A 19,178-nucleotide genomic window follows, 5' to 3' on the forward strand; every position below is an offset into this window, starting at 1 on the left:
AGACTTGTGCGTCCATGTACACAGAATATAAATACAGTAAACTAAAAATGCATGCTGTCATTAAAATGACAGCGCAACTGTCTCATCTGATACACTCTCAGCTCACCCAAGTGGTAAGACAAGGAAGGAACTCCACATGAACTATACCGACAGTGACCATACTGACCATATACTGACCATTACCTCAGTAATGGTGAGTCTTGAAGGCACCACAGTAAGACCACAGCAAATTAGCCAGAGATGATAACGTAGCAATATGATTTGATTCTTCTCTGGCCATCCCAAGGGGCACCCTACCCCCTATTCCAGAAGACCTCAGACCCTTTGTGGCATCAGCTACTCAATTTGTCAGAGCGCCACCTATTGGTGCATCAGGCAGGCATAATGGCTTTGCTCTCCTATTCGGGGGTCTGTTCCGACCTGTGATAGGAAATGATATGAAAGGGAATATAAGCACCTTCTTCCTCATTCTTACAGGTACTCTAGAGCCCCACCCCCAGATCTTCTCTCCTTAGGGTCTCTTGCCAAGTGCAGCAAAAGTGAAATTTATGGAAGGGTTATAGGGGAACTCAGAATCTAAGGGGAGTTTCACCAAAAGACTTGAAAAGACAAAAAGAGAGCCACTCCCGAAATATCAGTTGCAGGAACTGACAATGGACATCAAGGCCCAGGATCTGGGGTGAACGAACAGAAGAAACTGGCCTCCATCTTTGTGCTGCTCTGCTAAATTTCCAGCTACGGGGACACAGCTCTATTCATCTCAGGTTACATCCCCACTTCTTGGCAGGAAAGGATAAAGATTCTTGCCCGATACTTTGCTGTGCCGACTCTCATGGGGAAGAGACAATTCCTCCAAACAGTATCAGGGTGCTAGCAGCCAAAAACTTCTCAGTATGTCTCTCCAATGTGTAGTTAAATTACCTTTTCCAAGCGGACATTTGTAGGATTTTTATAACTTGTGTAATTCAAAATTTTCTCTTTGGATATATCTACATATGGATCTCTTCTATTTTTATCTGAACTACAGCAAGCCCCTTCAGCCTGTGTACTTTAATTTTAGTCCAACCTTTATTATTACTTTTTTTTTTAAGATTTTATTTACTTGACAGAGAAAGATCATAAGTGGGCAGAGAGAGGGGGAAGTAGGCTTCCCGCCGAGCAGAGAGCCCGACGTGGATCTCGATCCCAGGACCCTAAGATCATGACCTGAGCTGAAGGCAGAGGCTTAACTCACCGAGGCACCCAGGTGTCCCAATTACTTTTAACTCTTAGTCATGCTATCTTCCCTAGGAACACTAAGTATTCATGTATTAGACCTCTGCTCACATTTTGATCTTCTGTCCCCTTTTGCTTGTGCATCATAGAAGAACTTCTCAACTCTGTCCTCACGTAAGTGATTTTGATTCACATACAACCAATCATGTATCGGTTATTATGCTCTCATTTCACTTGAAAGTCTTCCATACAGTATGACTATAGATTCTAAGCAATGTCCTATAATTTTCTTCTGGATCCTTGAGGCTCTTCAGAGAAAGAAAACTGCTTTGAAGTTCCAGGAGATTCTCCCCTATCCTTTGCTCTGCAGTAATTTTTAATGACCCATATTTGGTCTGATTGATGATTACTCATTCTCAAATGAGGGAATATCTTTCCAGACTCAATGGGAGCTAACCAGGTAGCCATTTGTTCCTGACACCACTCTCCATCTACTTAGATATCAATAACTTACCAAAGTCTGTAACTAAAGGACAGACCAATGTGCCCAGTTCAAAGCTTATTTCCTGGACAGTCATCTCAAACAACAATCTACTAGTGAGGTAGTGTCCTTCCCTACAGCCACCATCCAGCACAGTCTGATAACTTCACTGTGATATAAAATCATACTTCCCAGCAGTATCCCCTAGTATCTGAACCCTGTGTTTTGGAGAATCTCATGCTGGCCCTCTTTTTGTTGTACCCCCACTCCCCACCAGTAAGGAAATCTGCAAGACCAAGGCTAGGTGCCCAACTAGAGCCCTTTCTAGACCATGTTTATACATTCAGGAATCTGGAATTATCCACCTGAACAGCCCAAGCCTGCTTGGGGAGCCTACACGGGCCTCGTCCACAGGTCTATCCTTCTGAGGGTAAACCATGCCCCCAAGTATGTGCCCTTCTAGGGCCAAAGAAGGGTCAAGAGCAGCTGTTTGCAGAGGTTCTAGATATCCTGGCTGGTGTGTCCTCATGCATGTACTCAAGGCTGCCTGCAATGCAGGAGGCAGTGGGGGAAGGGAAGGGAGCCCAGCTGGGGGGCAAATGAACTTGAGGCTAACTTTCTCCAAATCACCCATATTTTAGCATGGGAGCCAAGGAGTTTTAAAACTGCATTTGATCCTGGCATTCCAGATTATTCTGAAGGCATATTTATCAAGGTAAATAACAGAACTTATCTTATCCTGATTTATAATTTTTTAATAATTTAGACATACGGTACACAGGCTTACATTTCTATTCCTTGCTTCAGATCCTGCAAATATTAGGGACGGCCTAGTAACTGGCTTCCAGGGCTCTTTCTACCTCTACGTCTCCCACAGATAAGCAACTCTATTTAGAAACAGGTTAGTATCAGAGACTGTCAGTAATTAGAAAGTAACCAAGAAGGACACAAGCTTGCAGACCTTAGACAGATTACCATTAGAGTGTGAGGTGGCCCTATTACACTTTAAAACTGGATCTACTCCTCTTGCTTTCCCTACATTCTAACAGGTATCTTTTTCTAAAACTGAACTATACATTATACATCTGCATTAAAAATCTGCTTAGGCAGGTTTCAACCTCCTCCCCCCAAATTCCTCACTCCCTTGTTACTTTTTCTTCATTCCCCGTTCATTATTTCCCTTGCATACATGCAATGCTTCAAATATTTTGTATGATTTGCTCCTTGTCCATCAAAAACATGCTAGTATTCAACAATTTCCTCATATTTACATAGAGAACCTGTCTTCTCTCACCATTTTAAATTTGTAAAATTACCCTGATTTTCATATCCATCATAATAATCGTATGCCTCTTCTCACCAGAAAACTTAACACTCTCTTTGCTTTTGTGCTTTCAGACATGACTGTATGACAACTTTTATAAAACATCTCTACCATCAGCGAACCTGGCCTAGAGGATAATATATTACAGGAGGACTGACACCAAAATGCCTGCTCGCAACTTCCTTCTCTGTTGCTGACCAGCAAAACTGACATGGTTGTTTGTGTCTGGAGAAATCTATCGTAGAGTCGAGAAGTGGCTAATTCGTGGTGCAGCTTGGATTTAATGAAAAAAATCTAATTTCTTTATTCTTATCTATAATTAATCTGGTCTTCCTGCCATAATTTCCCACTACTGGTTAGCAGAAGAAAATTAACTAAATGTCCAATTTAAAGTCTAGTTCAATCCAATAATTACATTGTCCCATTAGGTAGGGTCAACCTCTTAAATAAAACAAACACTTGATCAGACAGCTTCCTTTTCCTTGGTTCTCCCCAGCTGCCATCCAGATAGATAGAGGTAAAGATCCTTCTATGCCTTACTTTGCTCACTTGCTTACTTGGAATTCAAATACCTTTTAAAAATTAATCAAAATTCTATTAAGCCACAAAAAAAGTTTCTTTGCAAATTGGAAAGATGTGTATTTGAATGCCCAGCAGACATTATATGCCACAGCTATAGAAACATCTACAGTTGATACTGAAAATAACAGAAGACATTGAACCAAAGCACCTTCATCTAGGGAATGAAGAAATTACATCTCCGAGATGTGTACTCCATCTGTGGGTGAGGAAATTACATCCTTGTGATGGAACCATTTTTTGCCCTTAAATGTTTCCTATGTCTTTTTTACCTCTCCATATGCAGCTCTGGCAGCAAACTCGACCAGCAACTAACACTTTCTCTTTGTTTTGCTTTTTAGGCAGAAGGCGACACTGATACAACTTTCTCTCAAATGTTGCTTGTAACTGAAACAATGTCTCATAAGGAAAAAAATAGTTGCATCAAAGTTAATGATAGATCTGCTCTTATTCACTTGTTGTGTAAATACATAGTCAGCCTCTGACCTAAGGTCTTAGTAATTCTTAAAATATGTGTTTCCGTATTTTACCAAAGAAACACCACACGTGGCTTAAAAAATGAACTTAGATGAAAAGCAATAGTATCTTACCCTTCATCTCTTTTTCAACCATTTCCGGCTTTGATGATTCCAGTAATTACTCCCCTATCTTTAAATAAGATGCTTGTCTCATAGTTTCTTGATTTATTAATGTGGTTCACTATCTATTGATTCACCACCATGAAAAGTGAATATTTTACTGATCTCACATCCCTGTTCTCCATCCCTCTCCTCCCAATTTTTCATATTTCTGTTTAATTCTTCTATTGACAGTCTTTGTTCATGTGAGCATGATACTTTAAATAATAACTTTAAACCTCTAGTCTTCAAGTCACACACTCTGAATGTATCTCTTGACACCCTCTCAGGTAAAGTAAAGATATTAGCAGTCTATCCTTCCCTTCCTCTTCTACCATTCCACCCCCTACCTTTTGTCAACCATGTATTTTGCTTTTAACGGTCAATTATATCCAAAATTCATATGACTTTTGATTGTGCAATTATATTTAAGGATAGGAGACTAAGTAACCACTGAAAATTTTGCCTACTATTCTTTTTTTATTATTATTAACATATAATGTATTATTTGTTTCAGGGAAATAGGCCTGTGAATCATCAGTCTTACACAATTCACAGCATTCACCATAGCACATACCCTCCCCAGTGTCCATCACCCAGCCACCTCAACCCTCCCCTCACCCTTGCCTACTGTTCTAACTGTAGTTCTGACCCCTGGTAGGTCTCTCCCACTAACAGGACAGCTGACCGGAAACTCTGTGTCTATCAGTGGAGACTGACAACTAGTTGACTTTAGATGGGACAGTTAGGGTACTAGTCATGGGCATCTCCAAATGCCAGTTGGGATTTAGCTTGCACATACTTCAGTCACTATAATAATAAAGCCTATGTTGATATACAAGGTATCATGGTGTCAGACCAGCAGCGCTTAATACCTCACTTCCCAATGTCCTATAAAATATGCAGCAAAAAGGGGCACCTGGGTGGCTCAGTTGGTTAAGCCTCTGCCTTCGGCTCAGGTCATGATCCCAGGGTCCTGGGATGGAGCCCCGCATCAGGCTCCCTGCTCAGCGGGAGCCTGCTTTTCCCTCTCCTCCCCACTTGCGTGCTCTCTCGCTATCTCGTCAATATCTGTCTCTCTCAAATAAATGAAATCTTTAAAAAATATATATTTGGCAAAAAGAAAAGGACTATATTGGTAATAGTACTATAACTAATCATAAGAATAAAACAGTCACAAAAGGGGAGCTGCATCGTCAATAGAGATGAGCTGGGACACAGCACTGGGCTTCAGCAATCAACACAAGCTTGCACAGAAAGCAGAAAGAGACTCTGGTCTGCTCCACTGCCAGGTACAGAAAGACTCCACTGACCACGAGATAACAGACTTCCCACTGCTATACACAAACTCTCTTTTTGAACTGGTGGGTACGAAGTCCTTCCATTCCCCCTTCAGCCATGTACACTCTGATACTTGTTGATCAATTACAGCCGCTATCAAGATTAGGGAAGGTAACATATCTACCTACACTAAGCCAAGCCAGGTGGCCAACATCACTGCCCATATCCTCCACGTGCACTTAGATGATCCTGAAACACCATCCCGTGCACATGGTCAGGGAGGACGCAGACAGAGAGACCCAGGTGTCATGGACACGACACCTACTCAAGAGTCTGTAATGAAGTGACTGTATTAGTCAGTTCAGTCTGTTACAACAAATTACCACAGGCTGGGTGGCTTACACAAAACAAAAATTTAGGTTTCTCGCAGCTCTTGAAGCTGAAAGTCTGAGATCAGGGTGCCAGCCCTTCTCCAGTTAATAGACCACTGCTTCCTAGTTGTATCCCCATGTGGCAGAAGGGACAAGAAAGCTGTCAGGGGCCTCTTTTAGAAGAGCCCTGTTCCCATCCTTGGGGGCTCTACTTGCATGGCTTAATGACACCCCAGAGGCCCCACTTCTAGTATCATCACATAGGATTACAGTTTCAACAAATAAATTTTGAGAGGATACAGTCAGTCCACTGCAGAAATCATGCATTGCATACAAAAGAATTAGAATACTAGAACTAGAAAAGACAAAGAGGGGTGCCTGGGTGGCTCAGTGTGTTAAAGCCTCTGCTTTCGGCTCAGGACATGATCCCAGGGTCCTGGGATCGAGCTCTACATTGGGCTCTCTGCTCAGCAGAGAGCCTACTTCCCTTCCTCTCTCTCTGCCTGCCTCTCTACCTACTTGTGATATCCCTCTGTCAAATAAAATCTTTAAAAAAAAAAAAAGACAGACAGAAAAGGCAAAGACATTTCTAATAACAAAACTACTAGCTGAAACTTCTGTATGAGAAGTTAAAAACCACCAAAGCCCCTTGGCTTCAGGAAAGCCCTCCTCAGAACAGACATTGCCTCAAAAAGACAAGCCCCCAGACAACGTGCAGTGTCCTCTTTCTGCGGCAGAGGGCAGGGGAGGACCAGTCTCTTCACTTGAAGAGAAAGAGAACTGGACTATTCAAACCACACCGCTGGTTCTGGGCCAGTGAACAAAGTGACGACTCTCCGTCACAGCAGGTTGATGGTGAGGTTCAAAACTCCTATGACCCAGAAGACTGGGCCTGTTTCCCTGTGCTTCCTATATGACTCAGACTTTAATGAGCAAGAATTAGTGAAATTAACATAATCAAGGCCTGCCAAGCTCTGTAATTCTGGAGAGACACTTTTGGGGAAAGATACAAATAGTAGTTTTCCGCTTCCCAGCTGTGGCACAACCTTCTTCATATCTGAGAGGGATAACTTTATTCCCTTTTACACACATAAGCTTTTAACCATCGTCTCCTTCCTCAGAATATCTCTGAAGGGGTTCAAAGTGTGCCACCCCAAAATAAAGATTTTGAGCTTGAAGTTAACTGAGAAGAAACAGACACAAGAAAAACACTACACTCCCCATACCTACCAGAAAGGGCAGGACGATTCCTAATCACCAGAGACTACTCTAGACTTGTGTCAACCCAGAGATGGCAGCAAAGCAATCCAATAACAAACCTTGCTAAAAAACAAAACAAACAAACAAACAAACAAACAAAACACTTATCTTTCATTAATTTCCCCTACAGATTTACCTTCCCACAATTTGCCTTCCCTAGAAGACCAAAGTCCCTTTGAGCTTGTTGCTTTGTCTTGTCACTCCTCTACAAATTCATTGGCTATTGCTAAGATGCTCTAGAAGCCCAAGTTCTTACCATCCCTTTGAGGTATTCATCAGTGAGCTCTCCCATATGTTTGTTTGCTCAGATGCCTGCATTAATAAACTTCTGACTGTTTTTCTCCTTTAATCTCTGTCAGTCTAATTTGTAGAACCCCAGTCAATGAACCTGAGATAGGTAAAGGATGATTTTTCCTTCCCTACATCTCCCGCCCATCTTTCATGTCCCTCCTGCTAAACAGAATTGATCATTGTCATTGTCTCACTAACTTTCCAGCCCAGAACTGGCAACCCTGTGTCCAGGGTGGTCCCATGGCTCCTGAACAGCGCTGCATGGTATCAGTGGCAGGGTTCCAGGACACGGGGGTCACCTGTTTGAGGCTGTCTGCACATGTGGAATCCAGAGTAGAGCCCATAGTACCAGTGATTTCTTAATGTCAAATTTTTAAAATCCATCTCTTTTGCATTTTGTTTACTTTTCTTTTAAAAACTGTTATTTACTTTTAACTATACAAGTGAGCACAAATACATTCTCACAGTAACTATATTAAATGTGGGATTTAGGGAGTAGGAGAGGAAAATAAATAAATAAATGTATATATGTGTAATATTAAATATATGTATTTACTATAACATATTAAATATATATTTAATGTTATAAGTACATTTATATTTAATGTTAATTTAATATAAAAATATATAAATATATATATATCTTTAATGTTACACGTAGCTCTTTCACAGAACTGCTAATCCCAGTCTCTCTGCAGCAGAAATGAACATTATCAGTTTGTAATCCTCTGGCCACATTTCCGTACACAGATACTCCTATGGTCCAACTTACCAAAATACATAGTTTCATTTTGTGGTTGTTGTTACTTTACAGAAATGACAGCAAACAAAGCTTAAGGATCTTTGACCTTCCCTTTGTTCACTCAACAGCATGTTCCAGATACTGCTCATGCAACTTTACAGACCTAAAGATCTACCTTATACTCTGCACCTATTGTGTAACATTACTGTATGTTCCCATTATCTATGAAAGCATCCCCCTATTGAAGACTACTGAAGCTATTTCTAATTTTTTATTAGTATAAATAATGGAACAGAATAGCTATGTATTGGTAAGTATTTTGCTACAATAAATTCCAAGAATTAAAATTTCTGGGCAGAAGATACACATCTTCAGAAGTTTAATGTGGTTTTAAACCTCTCTCAGCCTGGTTTTGGGAATGATGAGCAAGGAGTTGTGAAATGGACAGAGGTCTAAGAGGCCCAGCTCTGACAGGTCTAAGACAACTCAGACTGCCATGGTAGGCAGAGCCTGTTCCCTTGAGGGTATCTGTGATGGGCTACTCAATGGATTTTTGAAAACTCTCAGTGGACAAACAATACTCAAAGCTGGTTTGATAGAGTTGGACATGGTCATGGAATTCATCGGTAATGATGCTGCTAGTCACTGGCAGCAACAAACTCACCTCCACTCTGGGATCCATTCTGATGCTATAACAATGATAAAGGCATTCCTGGGGAAGTAGATGTAGACACCGCCTAGGTCCTGCAGAGGAGGAAATAAGGATTTTTTCAGTCTTTCACTCGAGAAATAGCTGATTCACGGACACATGTGATGATCTGAGCACAGTGAGTATAGGCTGTTAAGGACCTTGAGAAAGCATATAGACCCCATGCACACAGCCTAATACAGCTCAGCCAATTAATGTCCAGGGCTTGGCTGAACTCTTAATCTGTAGGTCACAGATCTTTAAGCATTGTTTGTTGTCATTTCTGCAAAGTAAAAACAACAACAAAAGGAAACTATGTATTTTGGTAAGTTGGACTGTAGGAGTATCTGTGTACGGAAACGTGGCCAGAAGGATTCAAGACAAACTGGTAATGCTGGTTTCTGCTGCAGAGGGACTGGGATTAGCGGGTAATTAGTGGGATTAAATGGGCAATGAGTCCTGCCATTGTAAAACTAATTAAACCATCAAAAATGATCCATCAGCTGCACACTCAATGGAATGGTATTTATTCCCTGATTATGACTTGAATGCGGACATTTTTAGCCAGGATGGGAAGGGCTCCTCACCTTAACTATTCTTCCCAAATGCATGCCCTCCATACCTACTGCTGTGTTCCACTCATGGAAGTATAACGAGCACAAACCAGTCAGTGAATAAATTGTGGAATGGCATCCTATTCACATAAAGATCCACAATTTGGACAAAAGACAAGTTTTCATATAAGCTCAACAGAAGCTTTTACCCAAGATCAGTGAGGTGGTGGATGTGGAAGGTTAACTGAAACTATGACTCTACATTCGGGACCATCTCCGCCTCTTGACATTAGCTGGTCATATGCTAATGCTTACAGACTGAGCTCAAGAGTATCCTCCCACTCACTAGCATGAAGAGAAGAATACACAAAAGCTTCTTGGCCCTTCTTTACCTACTTGCCATATAATCATAACATTTTTGAATTATTGCATGTGAAGTCAGGAGGAATTCTAGCTTCACAGATTGAAAATACACACACTCAGGAATTTAACACTTGTCCCATGAAGATCTCCCATTCCTTCCTTTTAGCTGTGCCATCTGAAAGACTGCTCAAAGTTTAGATAGTTCTTTCTTGTTTATTTAAAGTTCAGATAGTTCTGAGGAAGACCGTGGCTTGGAATTCCTCGGGGAAAACCCTAAAGCTTGCATTCCACCAGTCCTCATCATAGCTTATGAATCAAAGGTAGTGACAGCCCCTCTGGACCCTGGCTGTGGTCTGAGGAGTGCCTTGTGAACACAGACCCTAGGTATATGTTATTAGAGCCTGCGACCTGCACTAGCCAGAGCCATCAGCTTGCTTCGTTGGTTGCCATAAGAAAACAATCTGGAAGAAATCTGTTCCAACCATGTCTGGTATTTGACCATCTAGAAACAACCACGTCCACGATTTTCACCATAAGCATTTTTGCCACAAAGAATTTCTCTGCAAGACTAATTGGTCATAAGGCAATTCGGCCATCAAGGTTAAGTGTTCAACAGTTTGGTTTCCTGTCTCCAGCAACAAATCAACTCCCCTTCGGCAGAGTTAACATACTGAAGCTAGTTGTCAGTTTGGCTTCATTTCTCTGCTGACAGAGTTCCGATTTTTGTATTATATAAACCTCAGCTAGCCTTCATAACTGTCTACCTAGTGACAAGTAGATGTGGCCATCTTAAAATAGTGATAACAGGGCGCCTGGGTGGCTCAGTGGGTTGGGCCTCTGCTTTTGGCTCAGGTCATGATCTCAGGGTCCTGGGATCGAGTCCCGCATCGGGCTCTCTGCTCGGCAGGGAGCCTGCTTCTTCCTCTCTCTCTCTGCCTGCCTCTCTGCCTACTTGTGATCTCTCTCTGTCAAATAAAGAAATAAAATCTTGAAAAAAAAATAGTGATAACAACTATGTATATACGGACTTCATAGAAAACATGGTGATAAAATGTACTGGAAGGGTGGAAAAAGAAAGAGTAAAGCGAGAACACCTACCAAAATAGAAAATTACATACCAGCGGCAATGATAACCCAGTCCAGTTCCGAATGAACAACAGGATTAGCACTGGCCTATCTCCCATGGAACTTTGGAATGTCTAACCACAGACACATTATAACAATCCCAGAAGGAACAAGTATACAAATGCCTTCATGATGCAATACAAAGCTCAGGTATAAATAATAAAAGAAGAAGTTAATAATAAAATTTTTATTTTTTCTTAAATATTTTATTTATTTATTTGACAGACAGAGATCATAGATAGGCAGAGAGACAGGCATAGAGAGAAAGGGGAAGCAGGCTCCCTGCTGAGCAGAGAGCCTGACGTGGGGCTTGATCCCAGGACCCTGAGACCATGACCTGAGTGAAGGCAGAGGCTTAACCCACTGAGCCACCCAGGGACCTCTAAAATTTTTATTTTTTTATGTCTCATTATGTCCTCTTTAATGTCCCCCTCTTAGTTTTCATTATTTTATCTTCTACCACAAATCACCTCACAGCCCATCAGTTAGGCACTGAAAATGCATGCAGCAACGATGTCTATCGCAAAGAGTTTTACAGCGAAATGACCTAGAACCTATATAACAACCAAAAATGTAACATTTATCTGGTTGATCTTGGCAAACTCTGAACTTGCTCAGGACAAGGAGGGTGCACAGACTACTGAAATGAAGGGAGAATCACTCTTTTGACTCTTCCTTCACACTAAAATAAGGATCCAGCAGGAGGAAACTACAGGTGTTTTAACCCTCCAGTTGAATTAACTAGCGTTCTCTCTTCAGAACTGAACCAGTGGCTTACAATGAGACCACTGGTGTTGGACATAACTAGCTACTTTCGAGATAATTATGGCTATGGGTATCGTGGATCTGGACCCACAGTGGAACATGAGACCATATCTACTCTCCTTGGCTGCCAGACTTGGGACATGCAGAGGACCTTATGGATGGGCTGGCCCGCGTGACCATAAGAATGGATCCTAAGATGGGATTTTTAAAACCCTAGCCTTTAACAAAATAATAATTTTTAAATATTTATAATAGAAGTGACTTTGCTTGCTTTGAAGTGCCTCTTTAATTTTCATTTGGAATAATGGTTAAGTCATAGGGACTTAGAATAGTTACTACATTTTAAGTAACTTAAAATAGGGCTGTAGCAATTTCTAACTTTTAAGAAACAAGTAATAATTTGGCACAGAGTTTGGCAAAATAAGGCCTGAAGGCCGAATCTAACCCATTGCCTGTTTGGTTTTTGTCTATTATCATTATTATTATTATTATTATTATTTTAGAAGGGGCAGAGGGAGAGGGAGACAGAGAATTTCAAGCAGTCTCCCTGCTGAGCACAGAGCCCAATGCAGGGCTCAATCTCATGACCCTGAGATCACAACCTGAGTCAAAATCATGAGTCAGACACTGAACCAACTGAGCCACCCAGGTGCCCCAGCCATCACCTGTTTTTGTACAGCTCCTGAGCAAAGAACAGCTTTGACATTTTTTTAATAATTGGGGTGGGGAGGTGGTCAAAAGAAGAGTGATATATTATGACATGTGAAAATTTTGTGAAATTCAATTTTTAGTGTCCATGGATGAAATTCTACCAGAACACCACTTCACTCATTAGCCAATGAATTATCCATGCTGCTTTCAGGCTACAGCTGCAGCATTTAGTGGTCGCAACAGGGGCTGTATATCGCACAATGGGTATTAAGTCAAGTGAGATAACTTGGAGGGGCGCGTGGGTGACTCAGTTAAGCATCTGCCTTCAGCTCAGGTCATGATCTCAGGGTCCTAAGATCGAGCCCCGCATCAGGCTCTCTGTGCAGCAGGGGGTCTGCTTCTCCCTCTCACTCTCCCTCTGTACTCTCCCTCTCTCTCTTTCAAAAAGATAAATAATGTCTCTTTAAAAAATAGTAAGTAAATAAACCAGAGAAAGACAAATACCATGTGATTTCACTCATGTGTGAAATTGAAGAAACAAAACAGAGGATCATAGGGGACGGGAAGGAAAAAGAAAGTAAGATGAAAACGGAGAGGGAGATAAACCATAAAAGACTCTGAATTCCAGGAAACAAACTGCGGGTTGGTGGTGGCTGTGGATGGTGTAACTGGGTGACGGGCATTAAAGAGGGCACTTGGTGGAATGAGGCTGGGGTGTTGGATGCAGCTGGTGAATCACTAAACTCTATCCCTGAAATTAATTTAAAAATTTAATTTTTAAAAATAACATAAAATGAAGTACTTATTATCTGGCCTTTTACAGGAGAGTTTGTTGACCCCTACTGCCGAACATTAATTCATAATTATTCTAATTTTACTTGTTAAAGTCTAACACTATGTGGGCCCTTCATATAAAACAGACAACCTGAGATGTTCCAACTAGCTTCCTTTTTAAAATATGCTTAAAATAACCAAGCAGCTCTATTTCATGGTTTTGGCCAAAGACTCAATAAAGTATGTCCAAGAGATGTTACTTGGAATCTTGCATTAGACAACTTACCAGTTGCCTCTGCTGTAGCCTGCTCTGATAAGATGCTTCAGGACAAATGGGGGCCAGCTGGGTGGCTCCATCCATTAAGCGTCTGCCTTCAGCTCAGGTCATGATCTCAGGGTCCTGGGATCGAGTCCTGTGTCGGGCTCCCTGCCCAGCAGAGAGCCTGCTTCTTTCTCTCTCTCCCTCTGCCAGTCCCCCTTCCCCCACTCGTGCTCTCTCTCCCAAATAAATAAAATCTCTAAAAATAATAGTTTGGGAACAAAGTAAACATTTAAATTGACAAAGATTTTTTTTTAACATATACTGATAAAACTTTTAAAATAAATTGAGAAGTGGCCCTCTAGGATCTGGTACAATTTACACCCACCTGCAGCACAGGATACACATGTGTCTGTACCTATCTACTGCCCCATACGCTTGCAGCACAGCAACATTTACTAGTATGATTGGTGAAAAACAGTATCTATAAGTTTGTAGTTCCCTGCTTACTGTGACAAGGAATATCTTTCTACGTTGACTGGTCATGTTTATTTCTTATTCTGTTAATTTCCCATTAATAGCTTCAGCTTGTTGAAAAAACGGGTCTCATTATCTTTTAATTTGTATTTCCCTGACTCGTGCAGAAGTTCAACATTTCTTAATGCCTATGGGTCATTTTTTATATCAGTATCTCGCATGGCCTCTTTATACCTTTTGCCAGTTGCTCTGCTGTGTTGGGTGTCTTGTTCTTATTAATATTGAATTCTTGAGATTTACTGTCTTTTAGGGGTCTCAGAGTGCAGTCAGTTTTCAGAAAGCAAACAGAATCTGATGCAAAAATCTAAATTAAAGCCGTGTCCAGGCCAGTCGTGGGGTTAGTGCATTGCCCCTTGTCTGTGTTGTACACTTACCATGAAGCACAGAAAGCTGCCAGATGATAAATGGGTTATCTTCTCCAGCAAATGCCACATGCCTCTTCTTTCCTCTTCTAAATAAGCTGTCCAAAGAAAGCAGGAAATTGATTGTTAAAAATAGCTGCCGGTTTTATCTGCAGGGCTGGATAGTCAAAATCAGTTTGGGGCTCAGACAGCATCAGCATGGACCGAACATCCTTTTGTGTGCACAGTAATGTTGGTGACTCCTTAACAATACAGCAAAGGAGGGGCACCTGGGTGGCTCAGTGGGTTAAGCCTCTGCCTTCAGCTCCGGTCATGATCTCAGGATCCTGGGATCGAGCCCCACATCGGGCTCTCTGCTCAGCAAGAAGCCTGCTTCCCCCTTCTCTCTCTGCCTGCCTCTCTGCCTGCTTGTGGTCTCTGTCTGTCAAATAAATAAATAAAATCTTAAAAAAAAAAAAAAACAATACAGCAAAGGACTTCCTAGACTCTCTTAAGAGTAGCAGGGGTAGGAGGGGGTGTGCAAGACCAGATCAGCCTGCCAAGGAAAAGGTCCAAGTTGAAGCCTGTAGAGGCTGCCAGGGTCCATCTAGGAACTAGGACACGGTGACAAGTCCGAAGAGTGGGAACAGGGCCAAAGGTAGGAGACAAGATAAGGATTAGGGCATGGATGGACCTGGAAAGATCAGAGAGGAGGGACTAAAGCTAGATAAACCCCAGAAGCTTGCTGCCCCAGAGAGAAAGGTCTCCAACCAGCCATAACAGCCAAGAGACTCCTTCCAGGAGTCTTCAAACAGAGTAGCTTACAGCTGTTAAGCTTTAACTCTCATTGTGCAACTCGGGGAAGCCGGGGCCCCTTCCCTGGGGACAGATTCATTGGCCAGGGGTAGAGCTCAAGCATCAGGATGTTTTAAAACCTCTGAGGTTAACCTAGAACTAAGTTTGAGAACCACAGGCTTAAACAATCAAACCACTGAAGTCAGAGAAAGAGAGATAGCCTGGTCTTTTCTTTTTTTTTTTTTTTTTAGATTTTATTTATTTGTTTGACAGAGAGAGATCACAAGTACGCAGAGAGGCAGGCAGAGAGAGAGGAAGGGAAGGGAAGCAGGATCCCTGCTGAGCAGAGAGCCCGATGTGGGGCTCGATCCCAGGACCCTGGGATCATGACCTGAGCAGAAGGCAGAGGTTTTAACCCACTGAGCCACCCAGGCGCCCCCCAGCCTGGTCTTATATGTGTTATTAACTGCTGCGCTCAAAAGCCTGGTCTGGTTGGAAAGTGGTCCTGGGCCTCCCAAGGACAAGCCTGAGAGGGATATCAAACCCAAATGCCACATGGGAAGGGTCTAACACCTAAAAGAACTATGGTGGCAATAATTAATCTAGGAAATATAGCCCAAGTGGCTGGTTTGAGCAGAGATGATGTGTTCTGCGTGAGCCCCCCATGAGTTTGTAGGTTAAATACATGCCTGTTTATTTCAGTTAGAAATATAGACGAATGGCTCAAGAGAGAACTCTAGGCTAAGGATGTACATTAGGAAATCACCAAAAGGGGCAGTTCGTTAAGCATCTGACTTTTTGATTTCGGCTCTGGTCATGATCTCAGGGTTGTGAGACGGAGCCCCTCACTGGGCACTCTCCTGGACGAGAAACCTGCTTAAGATTCTCTCTCTTGGGCATCTGGGTGGCTCAGTTGGTTGAGCGACTGCCTTCAGCTCAGGTCAGGATCCTGGAGTCCCGGGGTGAAGTCCCACATCTTTCTCCCTGCTCAGTGAGGAACCTGCTTCTCCCTCTGACCTTCCCCCTCTCATTCTCTCCTCTCAAATAAATAAATAAAATCTTAAGGAAAAAAAAAAATTCTCTCTCTCCCTCTACCTCTGCCCCTCCCCCCACCTCCCCAAAAGGAAATCACCAAGAGCTGCTATGAAGTGAATCGTGTCCCCTATAAAGTTCCTACTTCGAAGCCCTAATCCGCAATGTGATTGTATTTGGTGATGGGGCATTTGGGAGATTATTAGGCTGAGATGGAGTAACAGAGGTGAGGCTCTCGTGATGGTATCAGTATTCTTTTAAGAAGAGACAACAGCGTGCTCACACACCCCCATGTGAGGTCACAGCAGGAAGGCATCTGTCTATAAGCCAGGAAGAAAGTCCTCACCAGAAACCAACCACACTGGCTCCTGGATTGTGGACTTCCGGGCCCCACAAGTGGGAGAGCATGCATTTCTACCCTTCTACCAATATTTTGTCATGGTGTCATTTCATGTGTCATGTGTCACAGCAGCCAGCACTGACAGAGGCAGGGGAAGGGACCAGATTACCCAAAGAGAGGTCAGAGAGTGAGAGAGAAAGACTTCTGCAGTAGAACCTCAGGGAATCCCACAGTGAGGGAAAGGCAAAGAGAGAAAACCAGGAAAATGCCAAGTGAGAAGAGATTTGAAGAAGACAAGGGCGCTGCGCGGAATAACTGGAGAAAAGTCCCTCAGATCTTCTGCAGTGAAGTCGCTGGTGACCTCAGAGACAATTTCAAGCCAGGGAGAGGAGCAGACAGCACTGGTCAGGGGAGATTTCCTTTGTACTCCTGTAGCGCTCCCTACATGAGCCTGCTTGGCCAAGCGAGGGCCCTCAGCCTTTTGGGCTGGAAGGTGCATCAGAAGCTCCATCTACACCAGCCGGTGTATCAGAACGGTCTGATGTTTGTGTCTGGAGCCCACAGAAGAAGCAAACAGTGCTTACCCCATCCCCAAAACATGTTATCAGACAAATTAGGAACCCCACTGATGCCTGAGGACACCTTCCTGCACCATCCTAATAAAAGGGGGACGGGGGCTCATCCAACCATGTCCTGCTCCCTTTCCTGGAGCTAGTTCTTACTTCCTTCCCTATATTAGCTTAGGTAAACCTCTGGTTTATACCTTGGACATTGAGATCCAAACAAGAGACACAGCCATCTCTCAGAAGCCCTGATTTCATGCCATCCTGGGCTGACAGGAAGATCAGAAACATCTAGATGCTCCTCCCACACCCTGGGGATGTGGGGCCACCATGCCATGGGTCCTCATCGGTCTCTTCCCTCCCCCACCAACGCCCCATGCCTCTTTCCCCTGCCCCCTCTTCTTCTGCCATCAGGGCACTGATAGCCCGGGCACCCCCTCGCCCCTTTACTCTGAGGTGCTGGCCTGCCTGGCCTGAGCACCTTGAGACCTCTGCCGAGGTAGGAGTACTGTCATCACTTTTTTCATCACAGACCTACCAACCCATTTGTCTCCATCACAAGTCAACAGAAAAATTCAAACACTTCACAGAGTAAATGGGAGCACCGTCTCCAAGCGGCAGTAATCTTTTTTCTGGAACACAGACATAACAAACCTCTCACCTCCCTCCCACCACATCCTCCCACAGAGCCAATCGCCTGTCACTCCTGGACCTCGATGATCCCACCAATGAATAAACAATTAGGTCTGAAGCCAGCTTCCGGGCAAAACTGAGCCCACGCTGCCTGAGGCCTGACCTGTGATGAATGATCAGGGAGCTTAGCAAATGCTGTGCGTCATAAATCACCCAGGGAACAATTTCTTGGTGTCAACTTTTTTTAAAAGTGATTTCCATTAAAAAAAAAAAAAAAAAAGTGATTTCCAAGAGGGCTTTAAAAAAAAAGCCCACAAGACATTGCCACACTCCTTCAGTTTTATAGAATCCTTTGATGTGCTCAGATGAAAGAAACAGTCCTGTGTAATTAATTGAAGGCTACGGACCATCCCTGGGGTCAGATGGGTATTGGACCAAGCCTGGTGGATGCAGGGGTGGAGCAGAGGGTATCCCAGCCCTGGTGGCAGCCAGCCCCAAGGACAGTTAGATGAGCCTTGTGTCTCTTGTTACCATTCCTCCACAAACAGGGCAGCAATGAAATGCAAACCAGGGCCTCCCCAGTTAGCTGAATAGAAAGAAAGGGTATGATCCTCTCTGGCTCTGGCAAAACTACTAATCAGCCTCAGTTTCTCCAGCTTGGGGCAAAGGCCGTGTGTCTCTCTACTAACACTCTTCTGTGCAGGTGCGCGCATTTGCTTCCACTCCAGCTCCCTTCGTCCTACCCGTGAGCACTCCATCCCAAGAGAACGGCCAGGAATGGTCAGCCCATTGATCGAAATAGAGGTATCTCCAAGAAATGATGTTGGGCCTCCTTCCTCAAAACCCAGATGTTAAAACAAAAACAAAAAACAAAACGAAAACCCTGGATGTTGCTAACAACCTCCAGTGGTCAGATTATGTTTTTTAAAGATTTTATTTATTTATTTAACAGAGATCACAAGTAGGCGGAGAGGCGGGCGGCAGGGGGAGGGGAAGCAGGCTCCCTGCTGAGCAGAGAGCCCGATGCGGGGCTCGATCCCAGGACCCTGGGATCATGACCTGAGCCGAAGGCAGAGTCTTTAACCCACTGAGCCACCCAGGCGCCCCAGATTATGTTTTTTTAATTCAGGGTATTGATATTTCATTGTCACATCTATTTTTCTTGGCCTATCCAGTAATCCTTAGGGCGGTAAAAAGATACAACAATATTATACATGTATACAGAGAACGTGGCCCAGGTGGTCTGCCTTACTAAACCATGCTAAACTATACACACAAACACCTGCCCTTAACATCTCAGTAAGTTCAGCTTTGGGGCCAAGGATATGCCAGTTCCTTTCTGAAGTGCTTGGCCCAGAGCCCATTAGTCATTAGTGGAAAGAGTTACATGAGTGACAGCAGAGAACGCATCGTCCACTGCCCACAGGTACGTGCTGCCTAGTGTCAGAAGAGGCCAGCGACAAGCAGCGGGAACAGTGAGTCCTGTTCTGATTTTGTCCCAGGTTTGCTCTGAGACTCTGTTCTCTCTCTATGCCACCTTCCTCCTCTGTAGAAGGAGCACACCAGCTGTGGCTCAGGGAGGGACAGATCTTGGAGA

General features: G+C 43.3%; 1 long non-coding RNA gene across 1 annotated transcript in view; it reads right to left on the reverse strand.

The window, feature by feature from the left end:
- The window catches only part of LOC309860676, a 194,916-nt gene extending 180,608 nt beyond the window's left edge, over positions 1 to 14,308 (reverse strand). Inside the window, exons 1-2 of the long non-coding RNA XR_014309524.1 lie at positions 14,252 to 14,308; positions 8,826 to 8,905 (exon numbers count right to left, since the gene is read on the reverse strand). This is a non-coding gene — a long non-coding RNA (uncharacterized lncRNA). The remainder of the gene's footprint in view (positions 1 to 8,825; positions 8,906 to 14,251) is intronic.
- Positions 14,309 to 19,178: the final 4,870 nt, after the last annotated feature.

This window comes from Mustela nivalis (assembly GCF_964662115.1).
Source record: "Mustela nivalis genome assembly, chromosome: 3".
Classification (NCBI taxonomy): Eukaryota; Metazoa; Chordata; class Mammalia; order Carnivora; family Mustelidae; genus Mustela; species Mustela nivalis.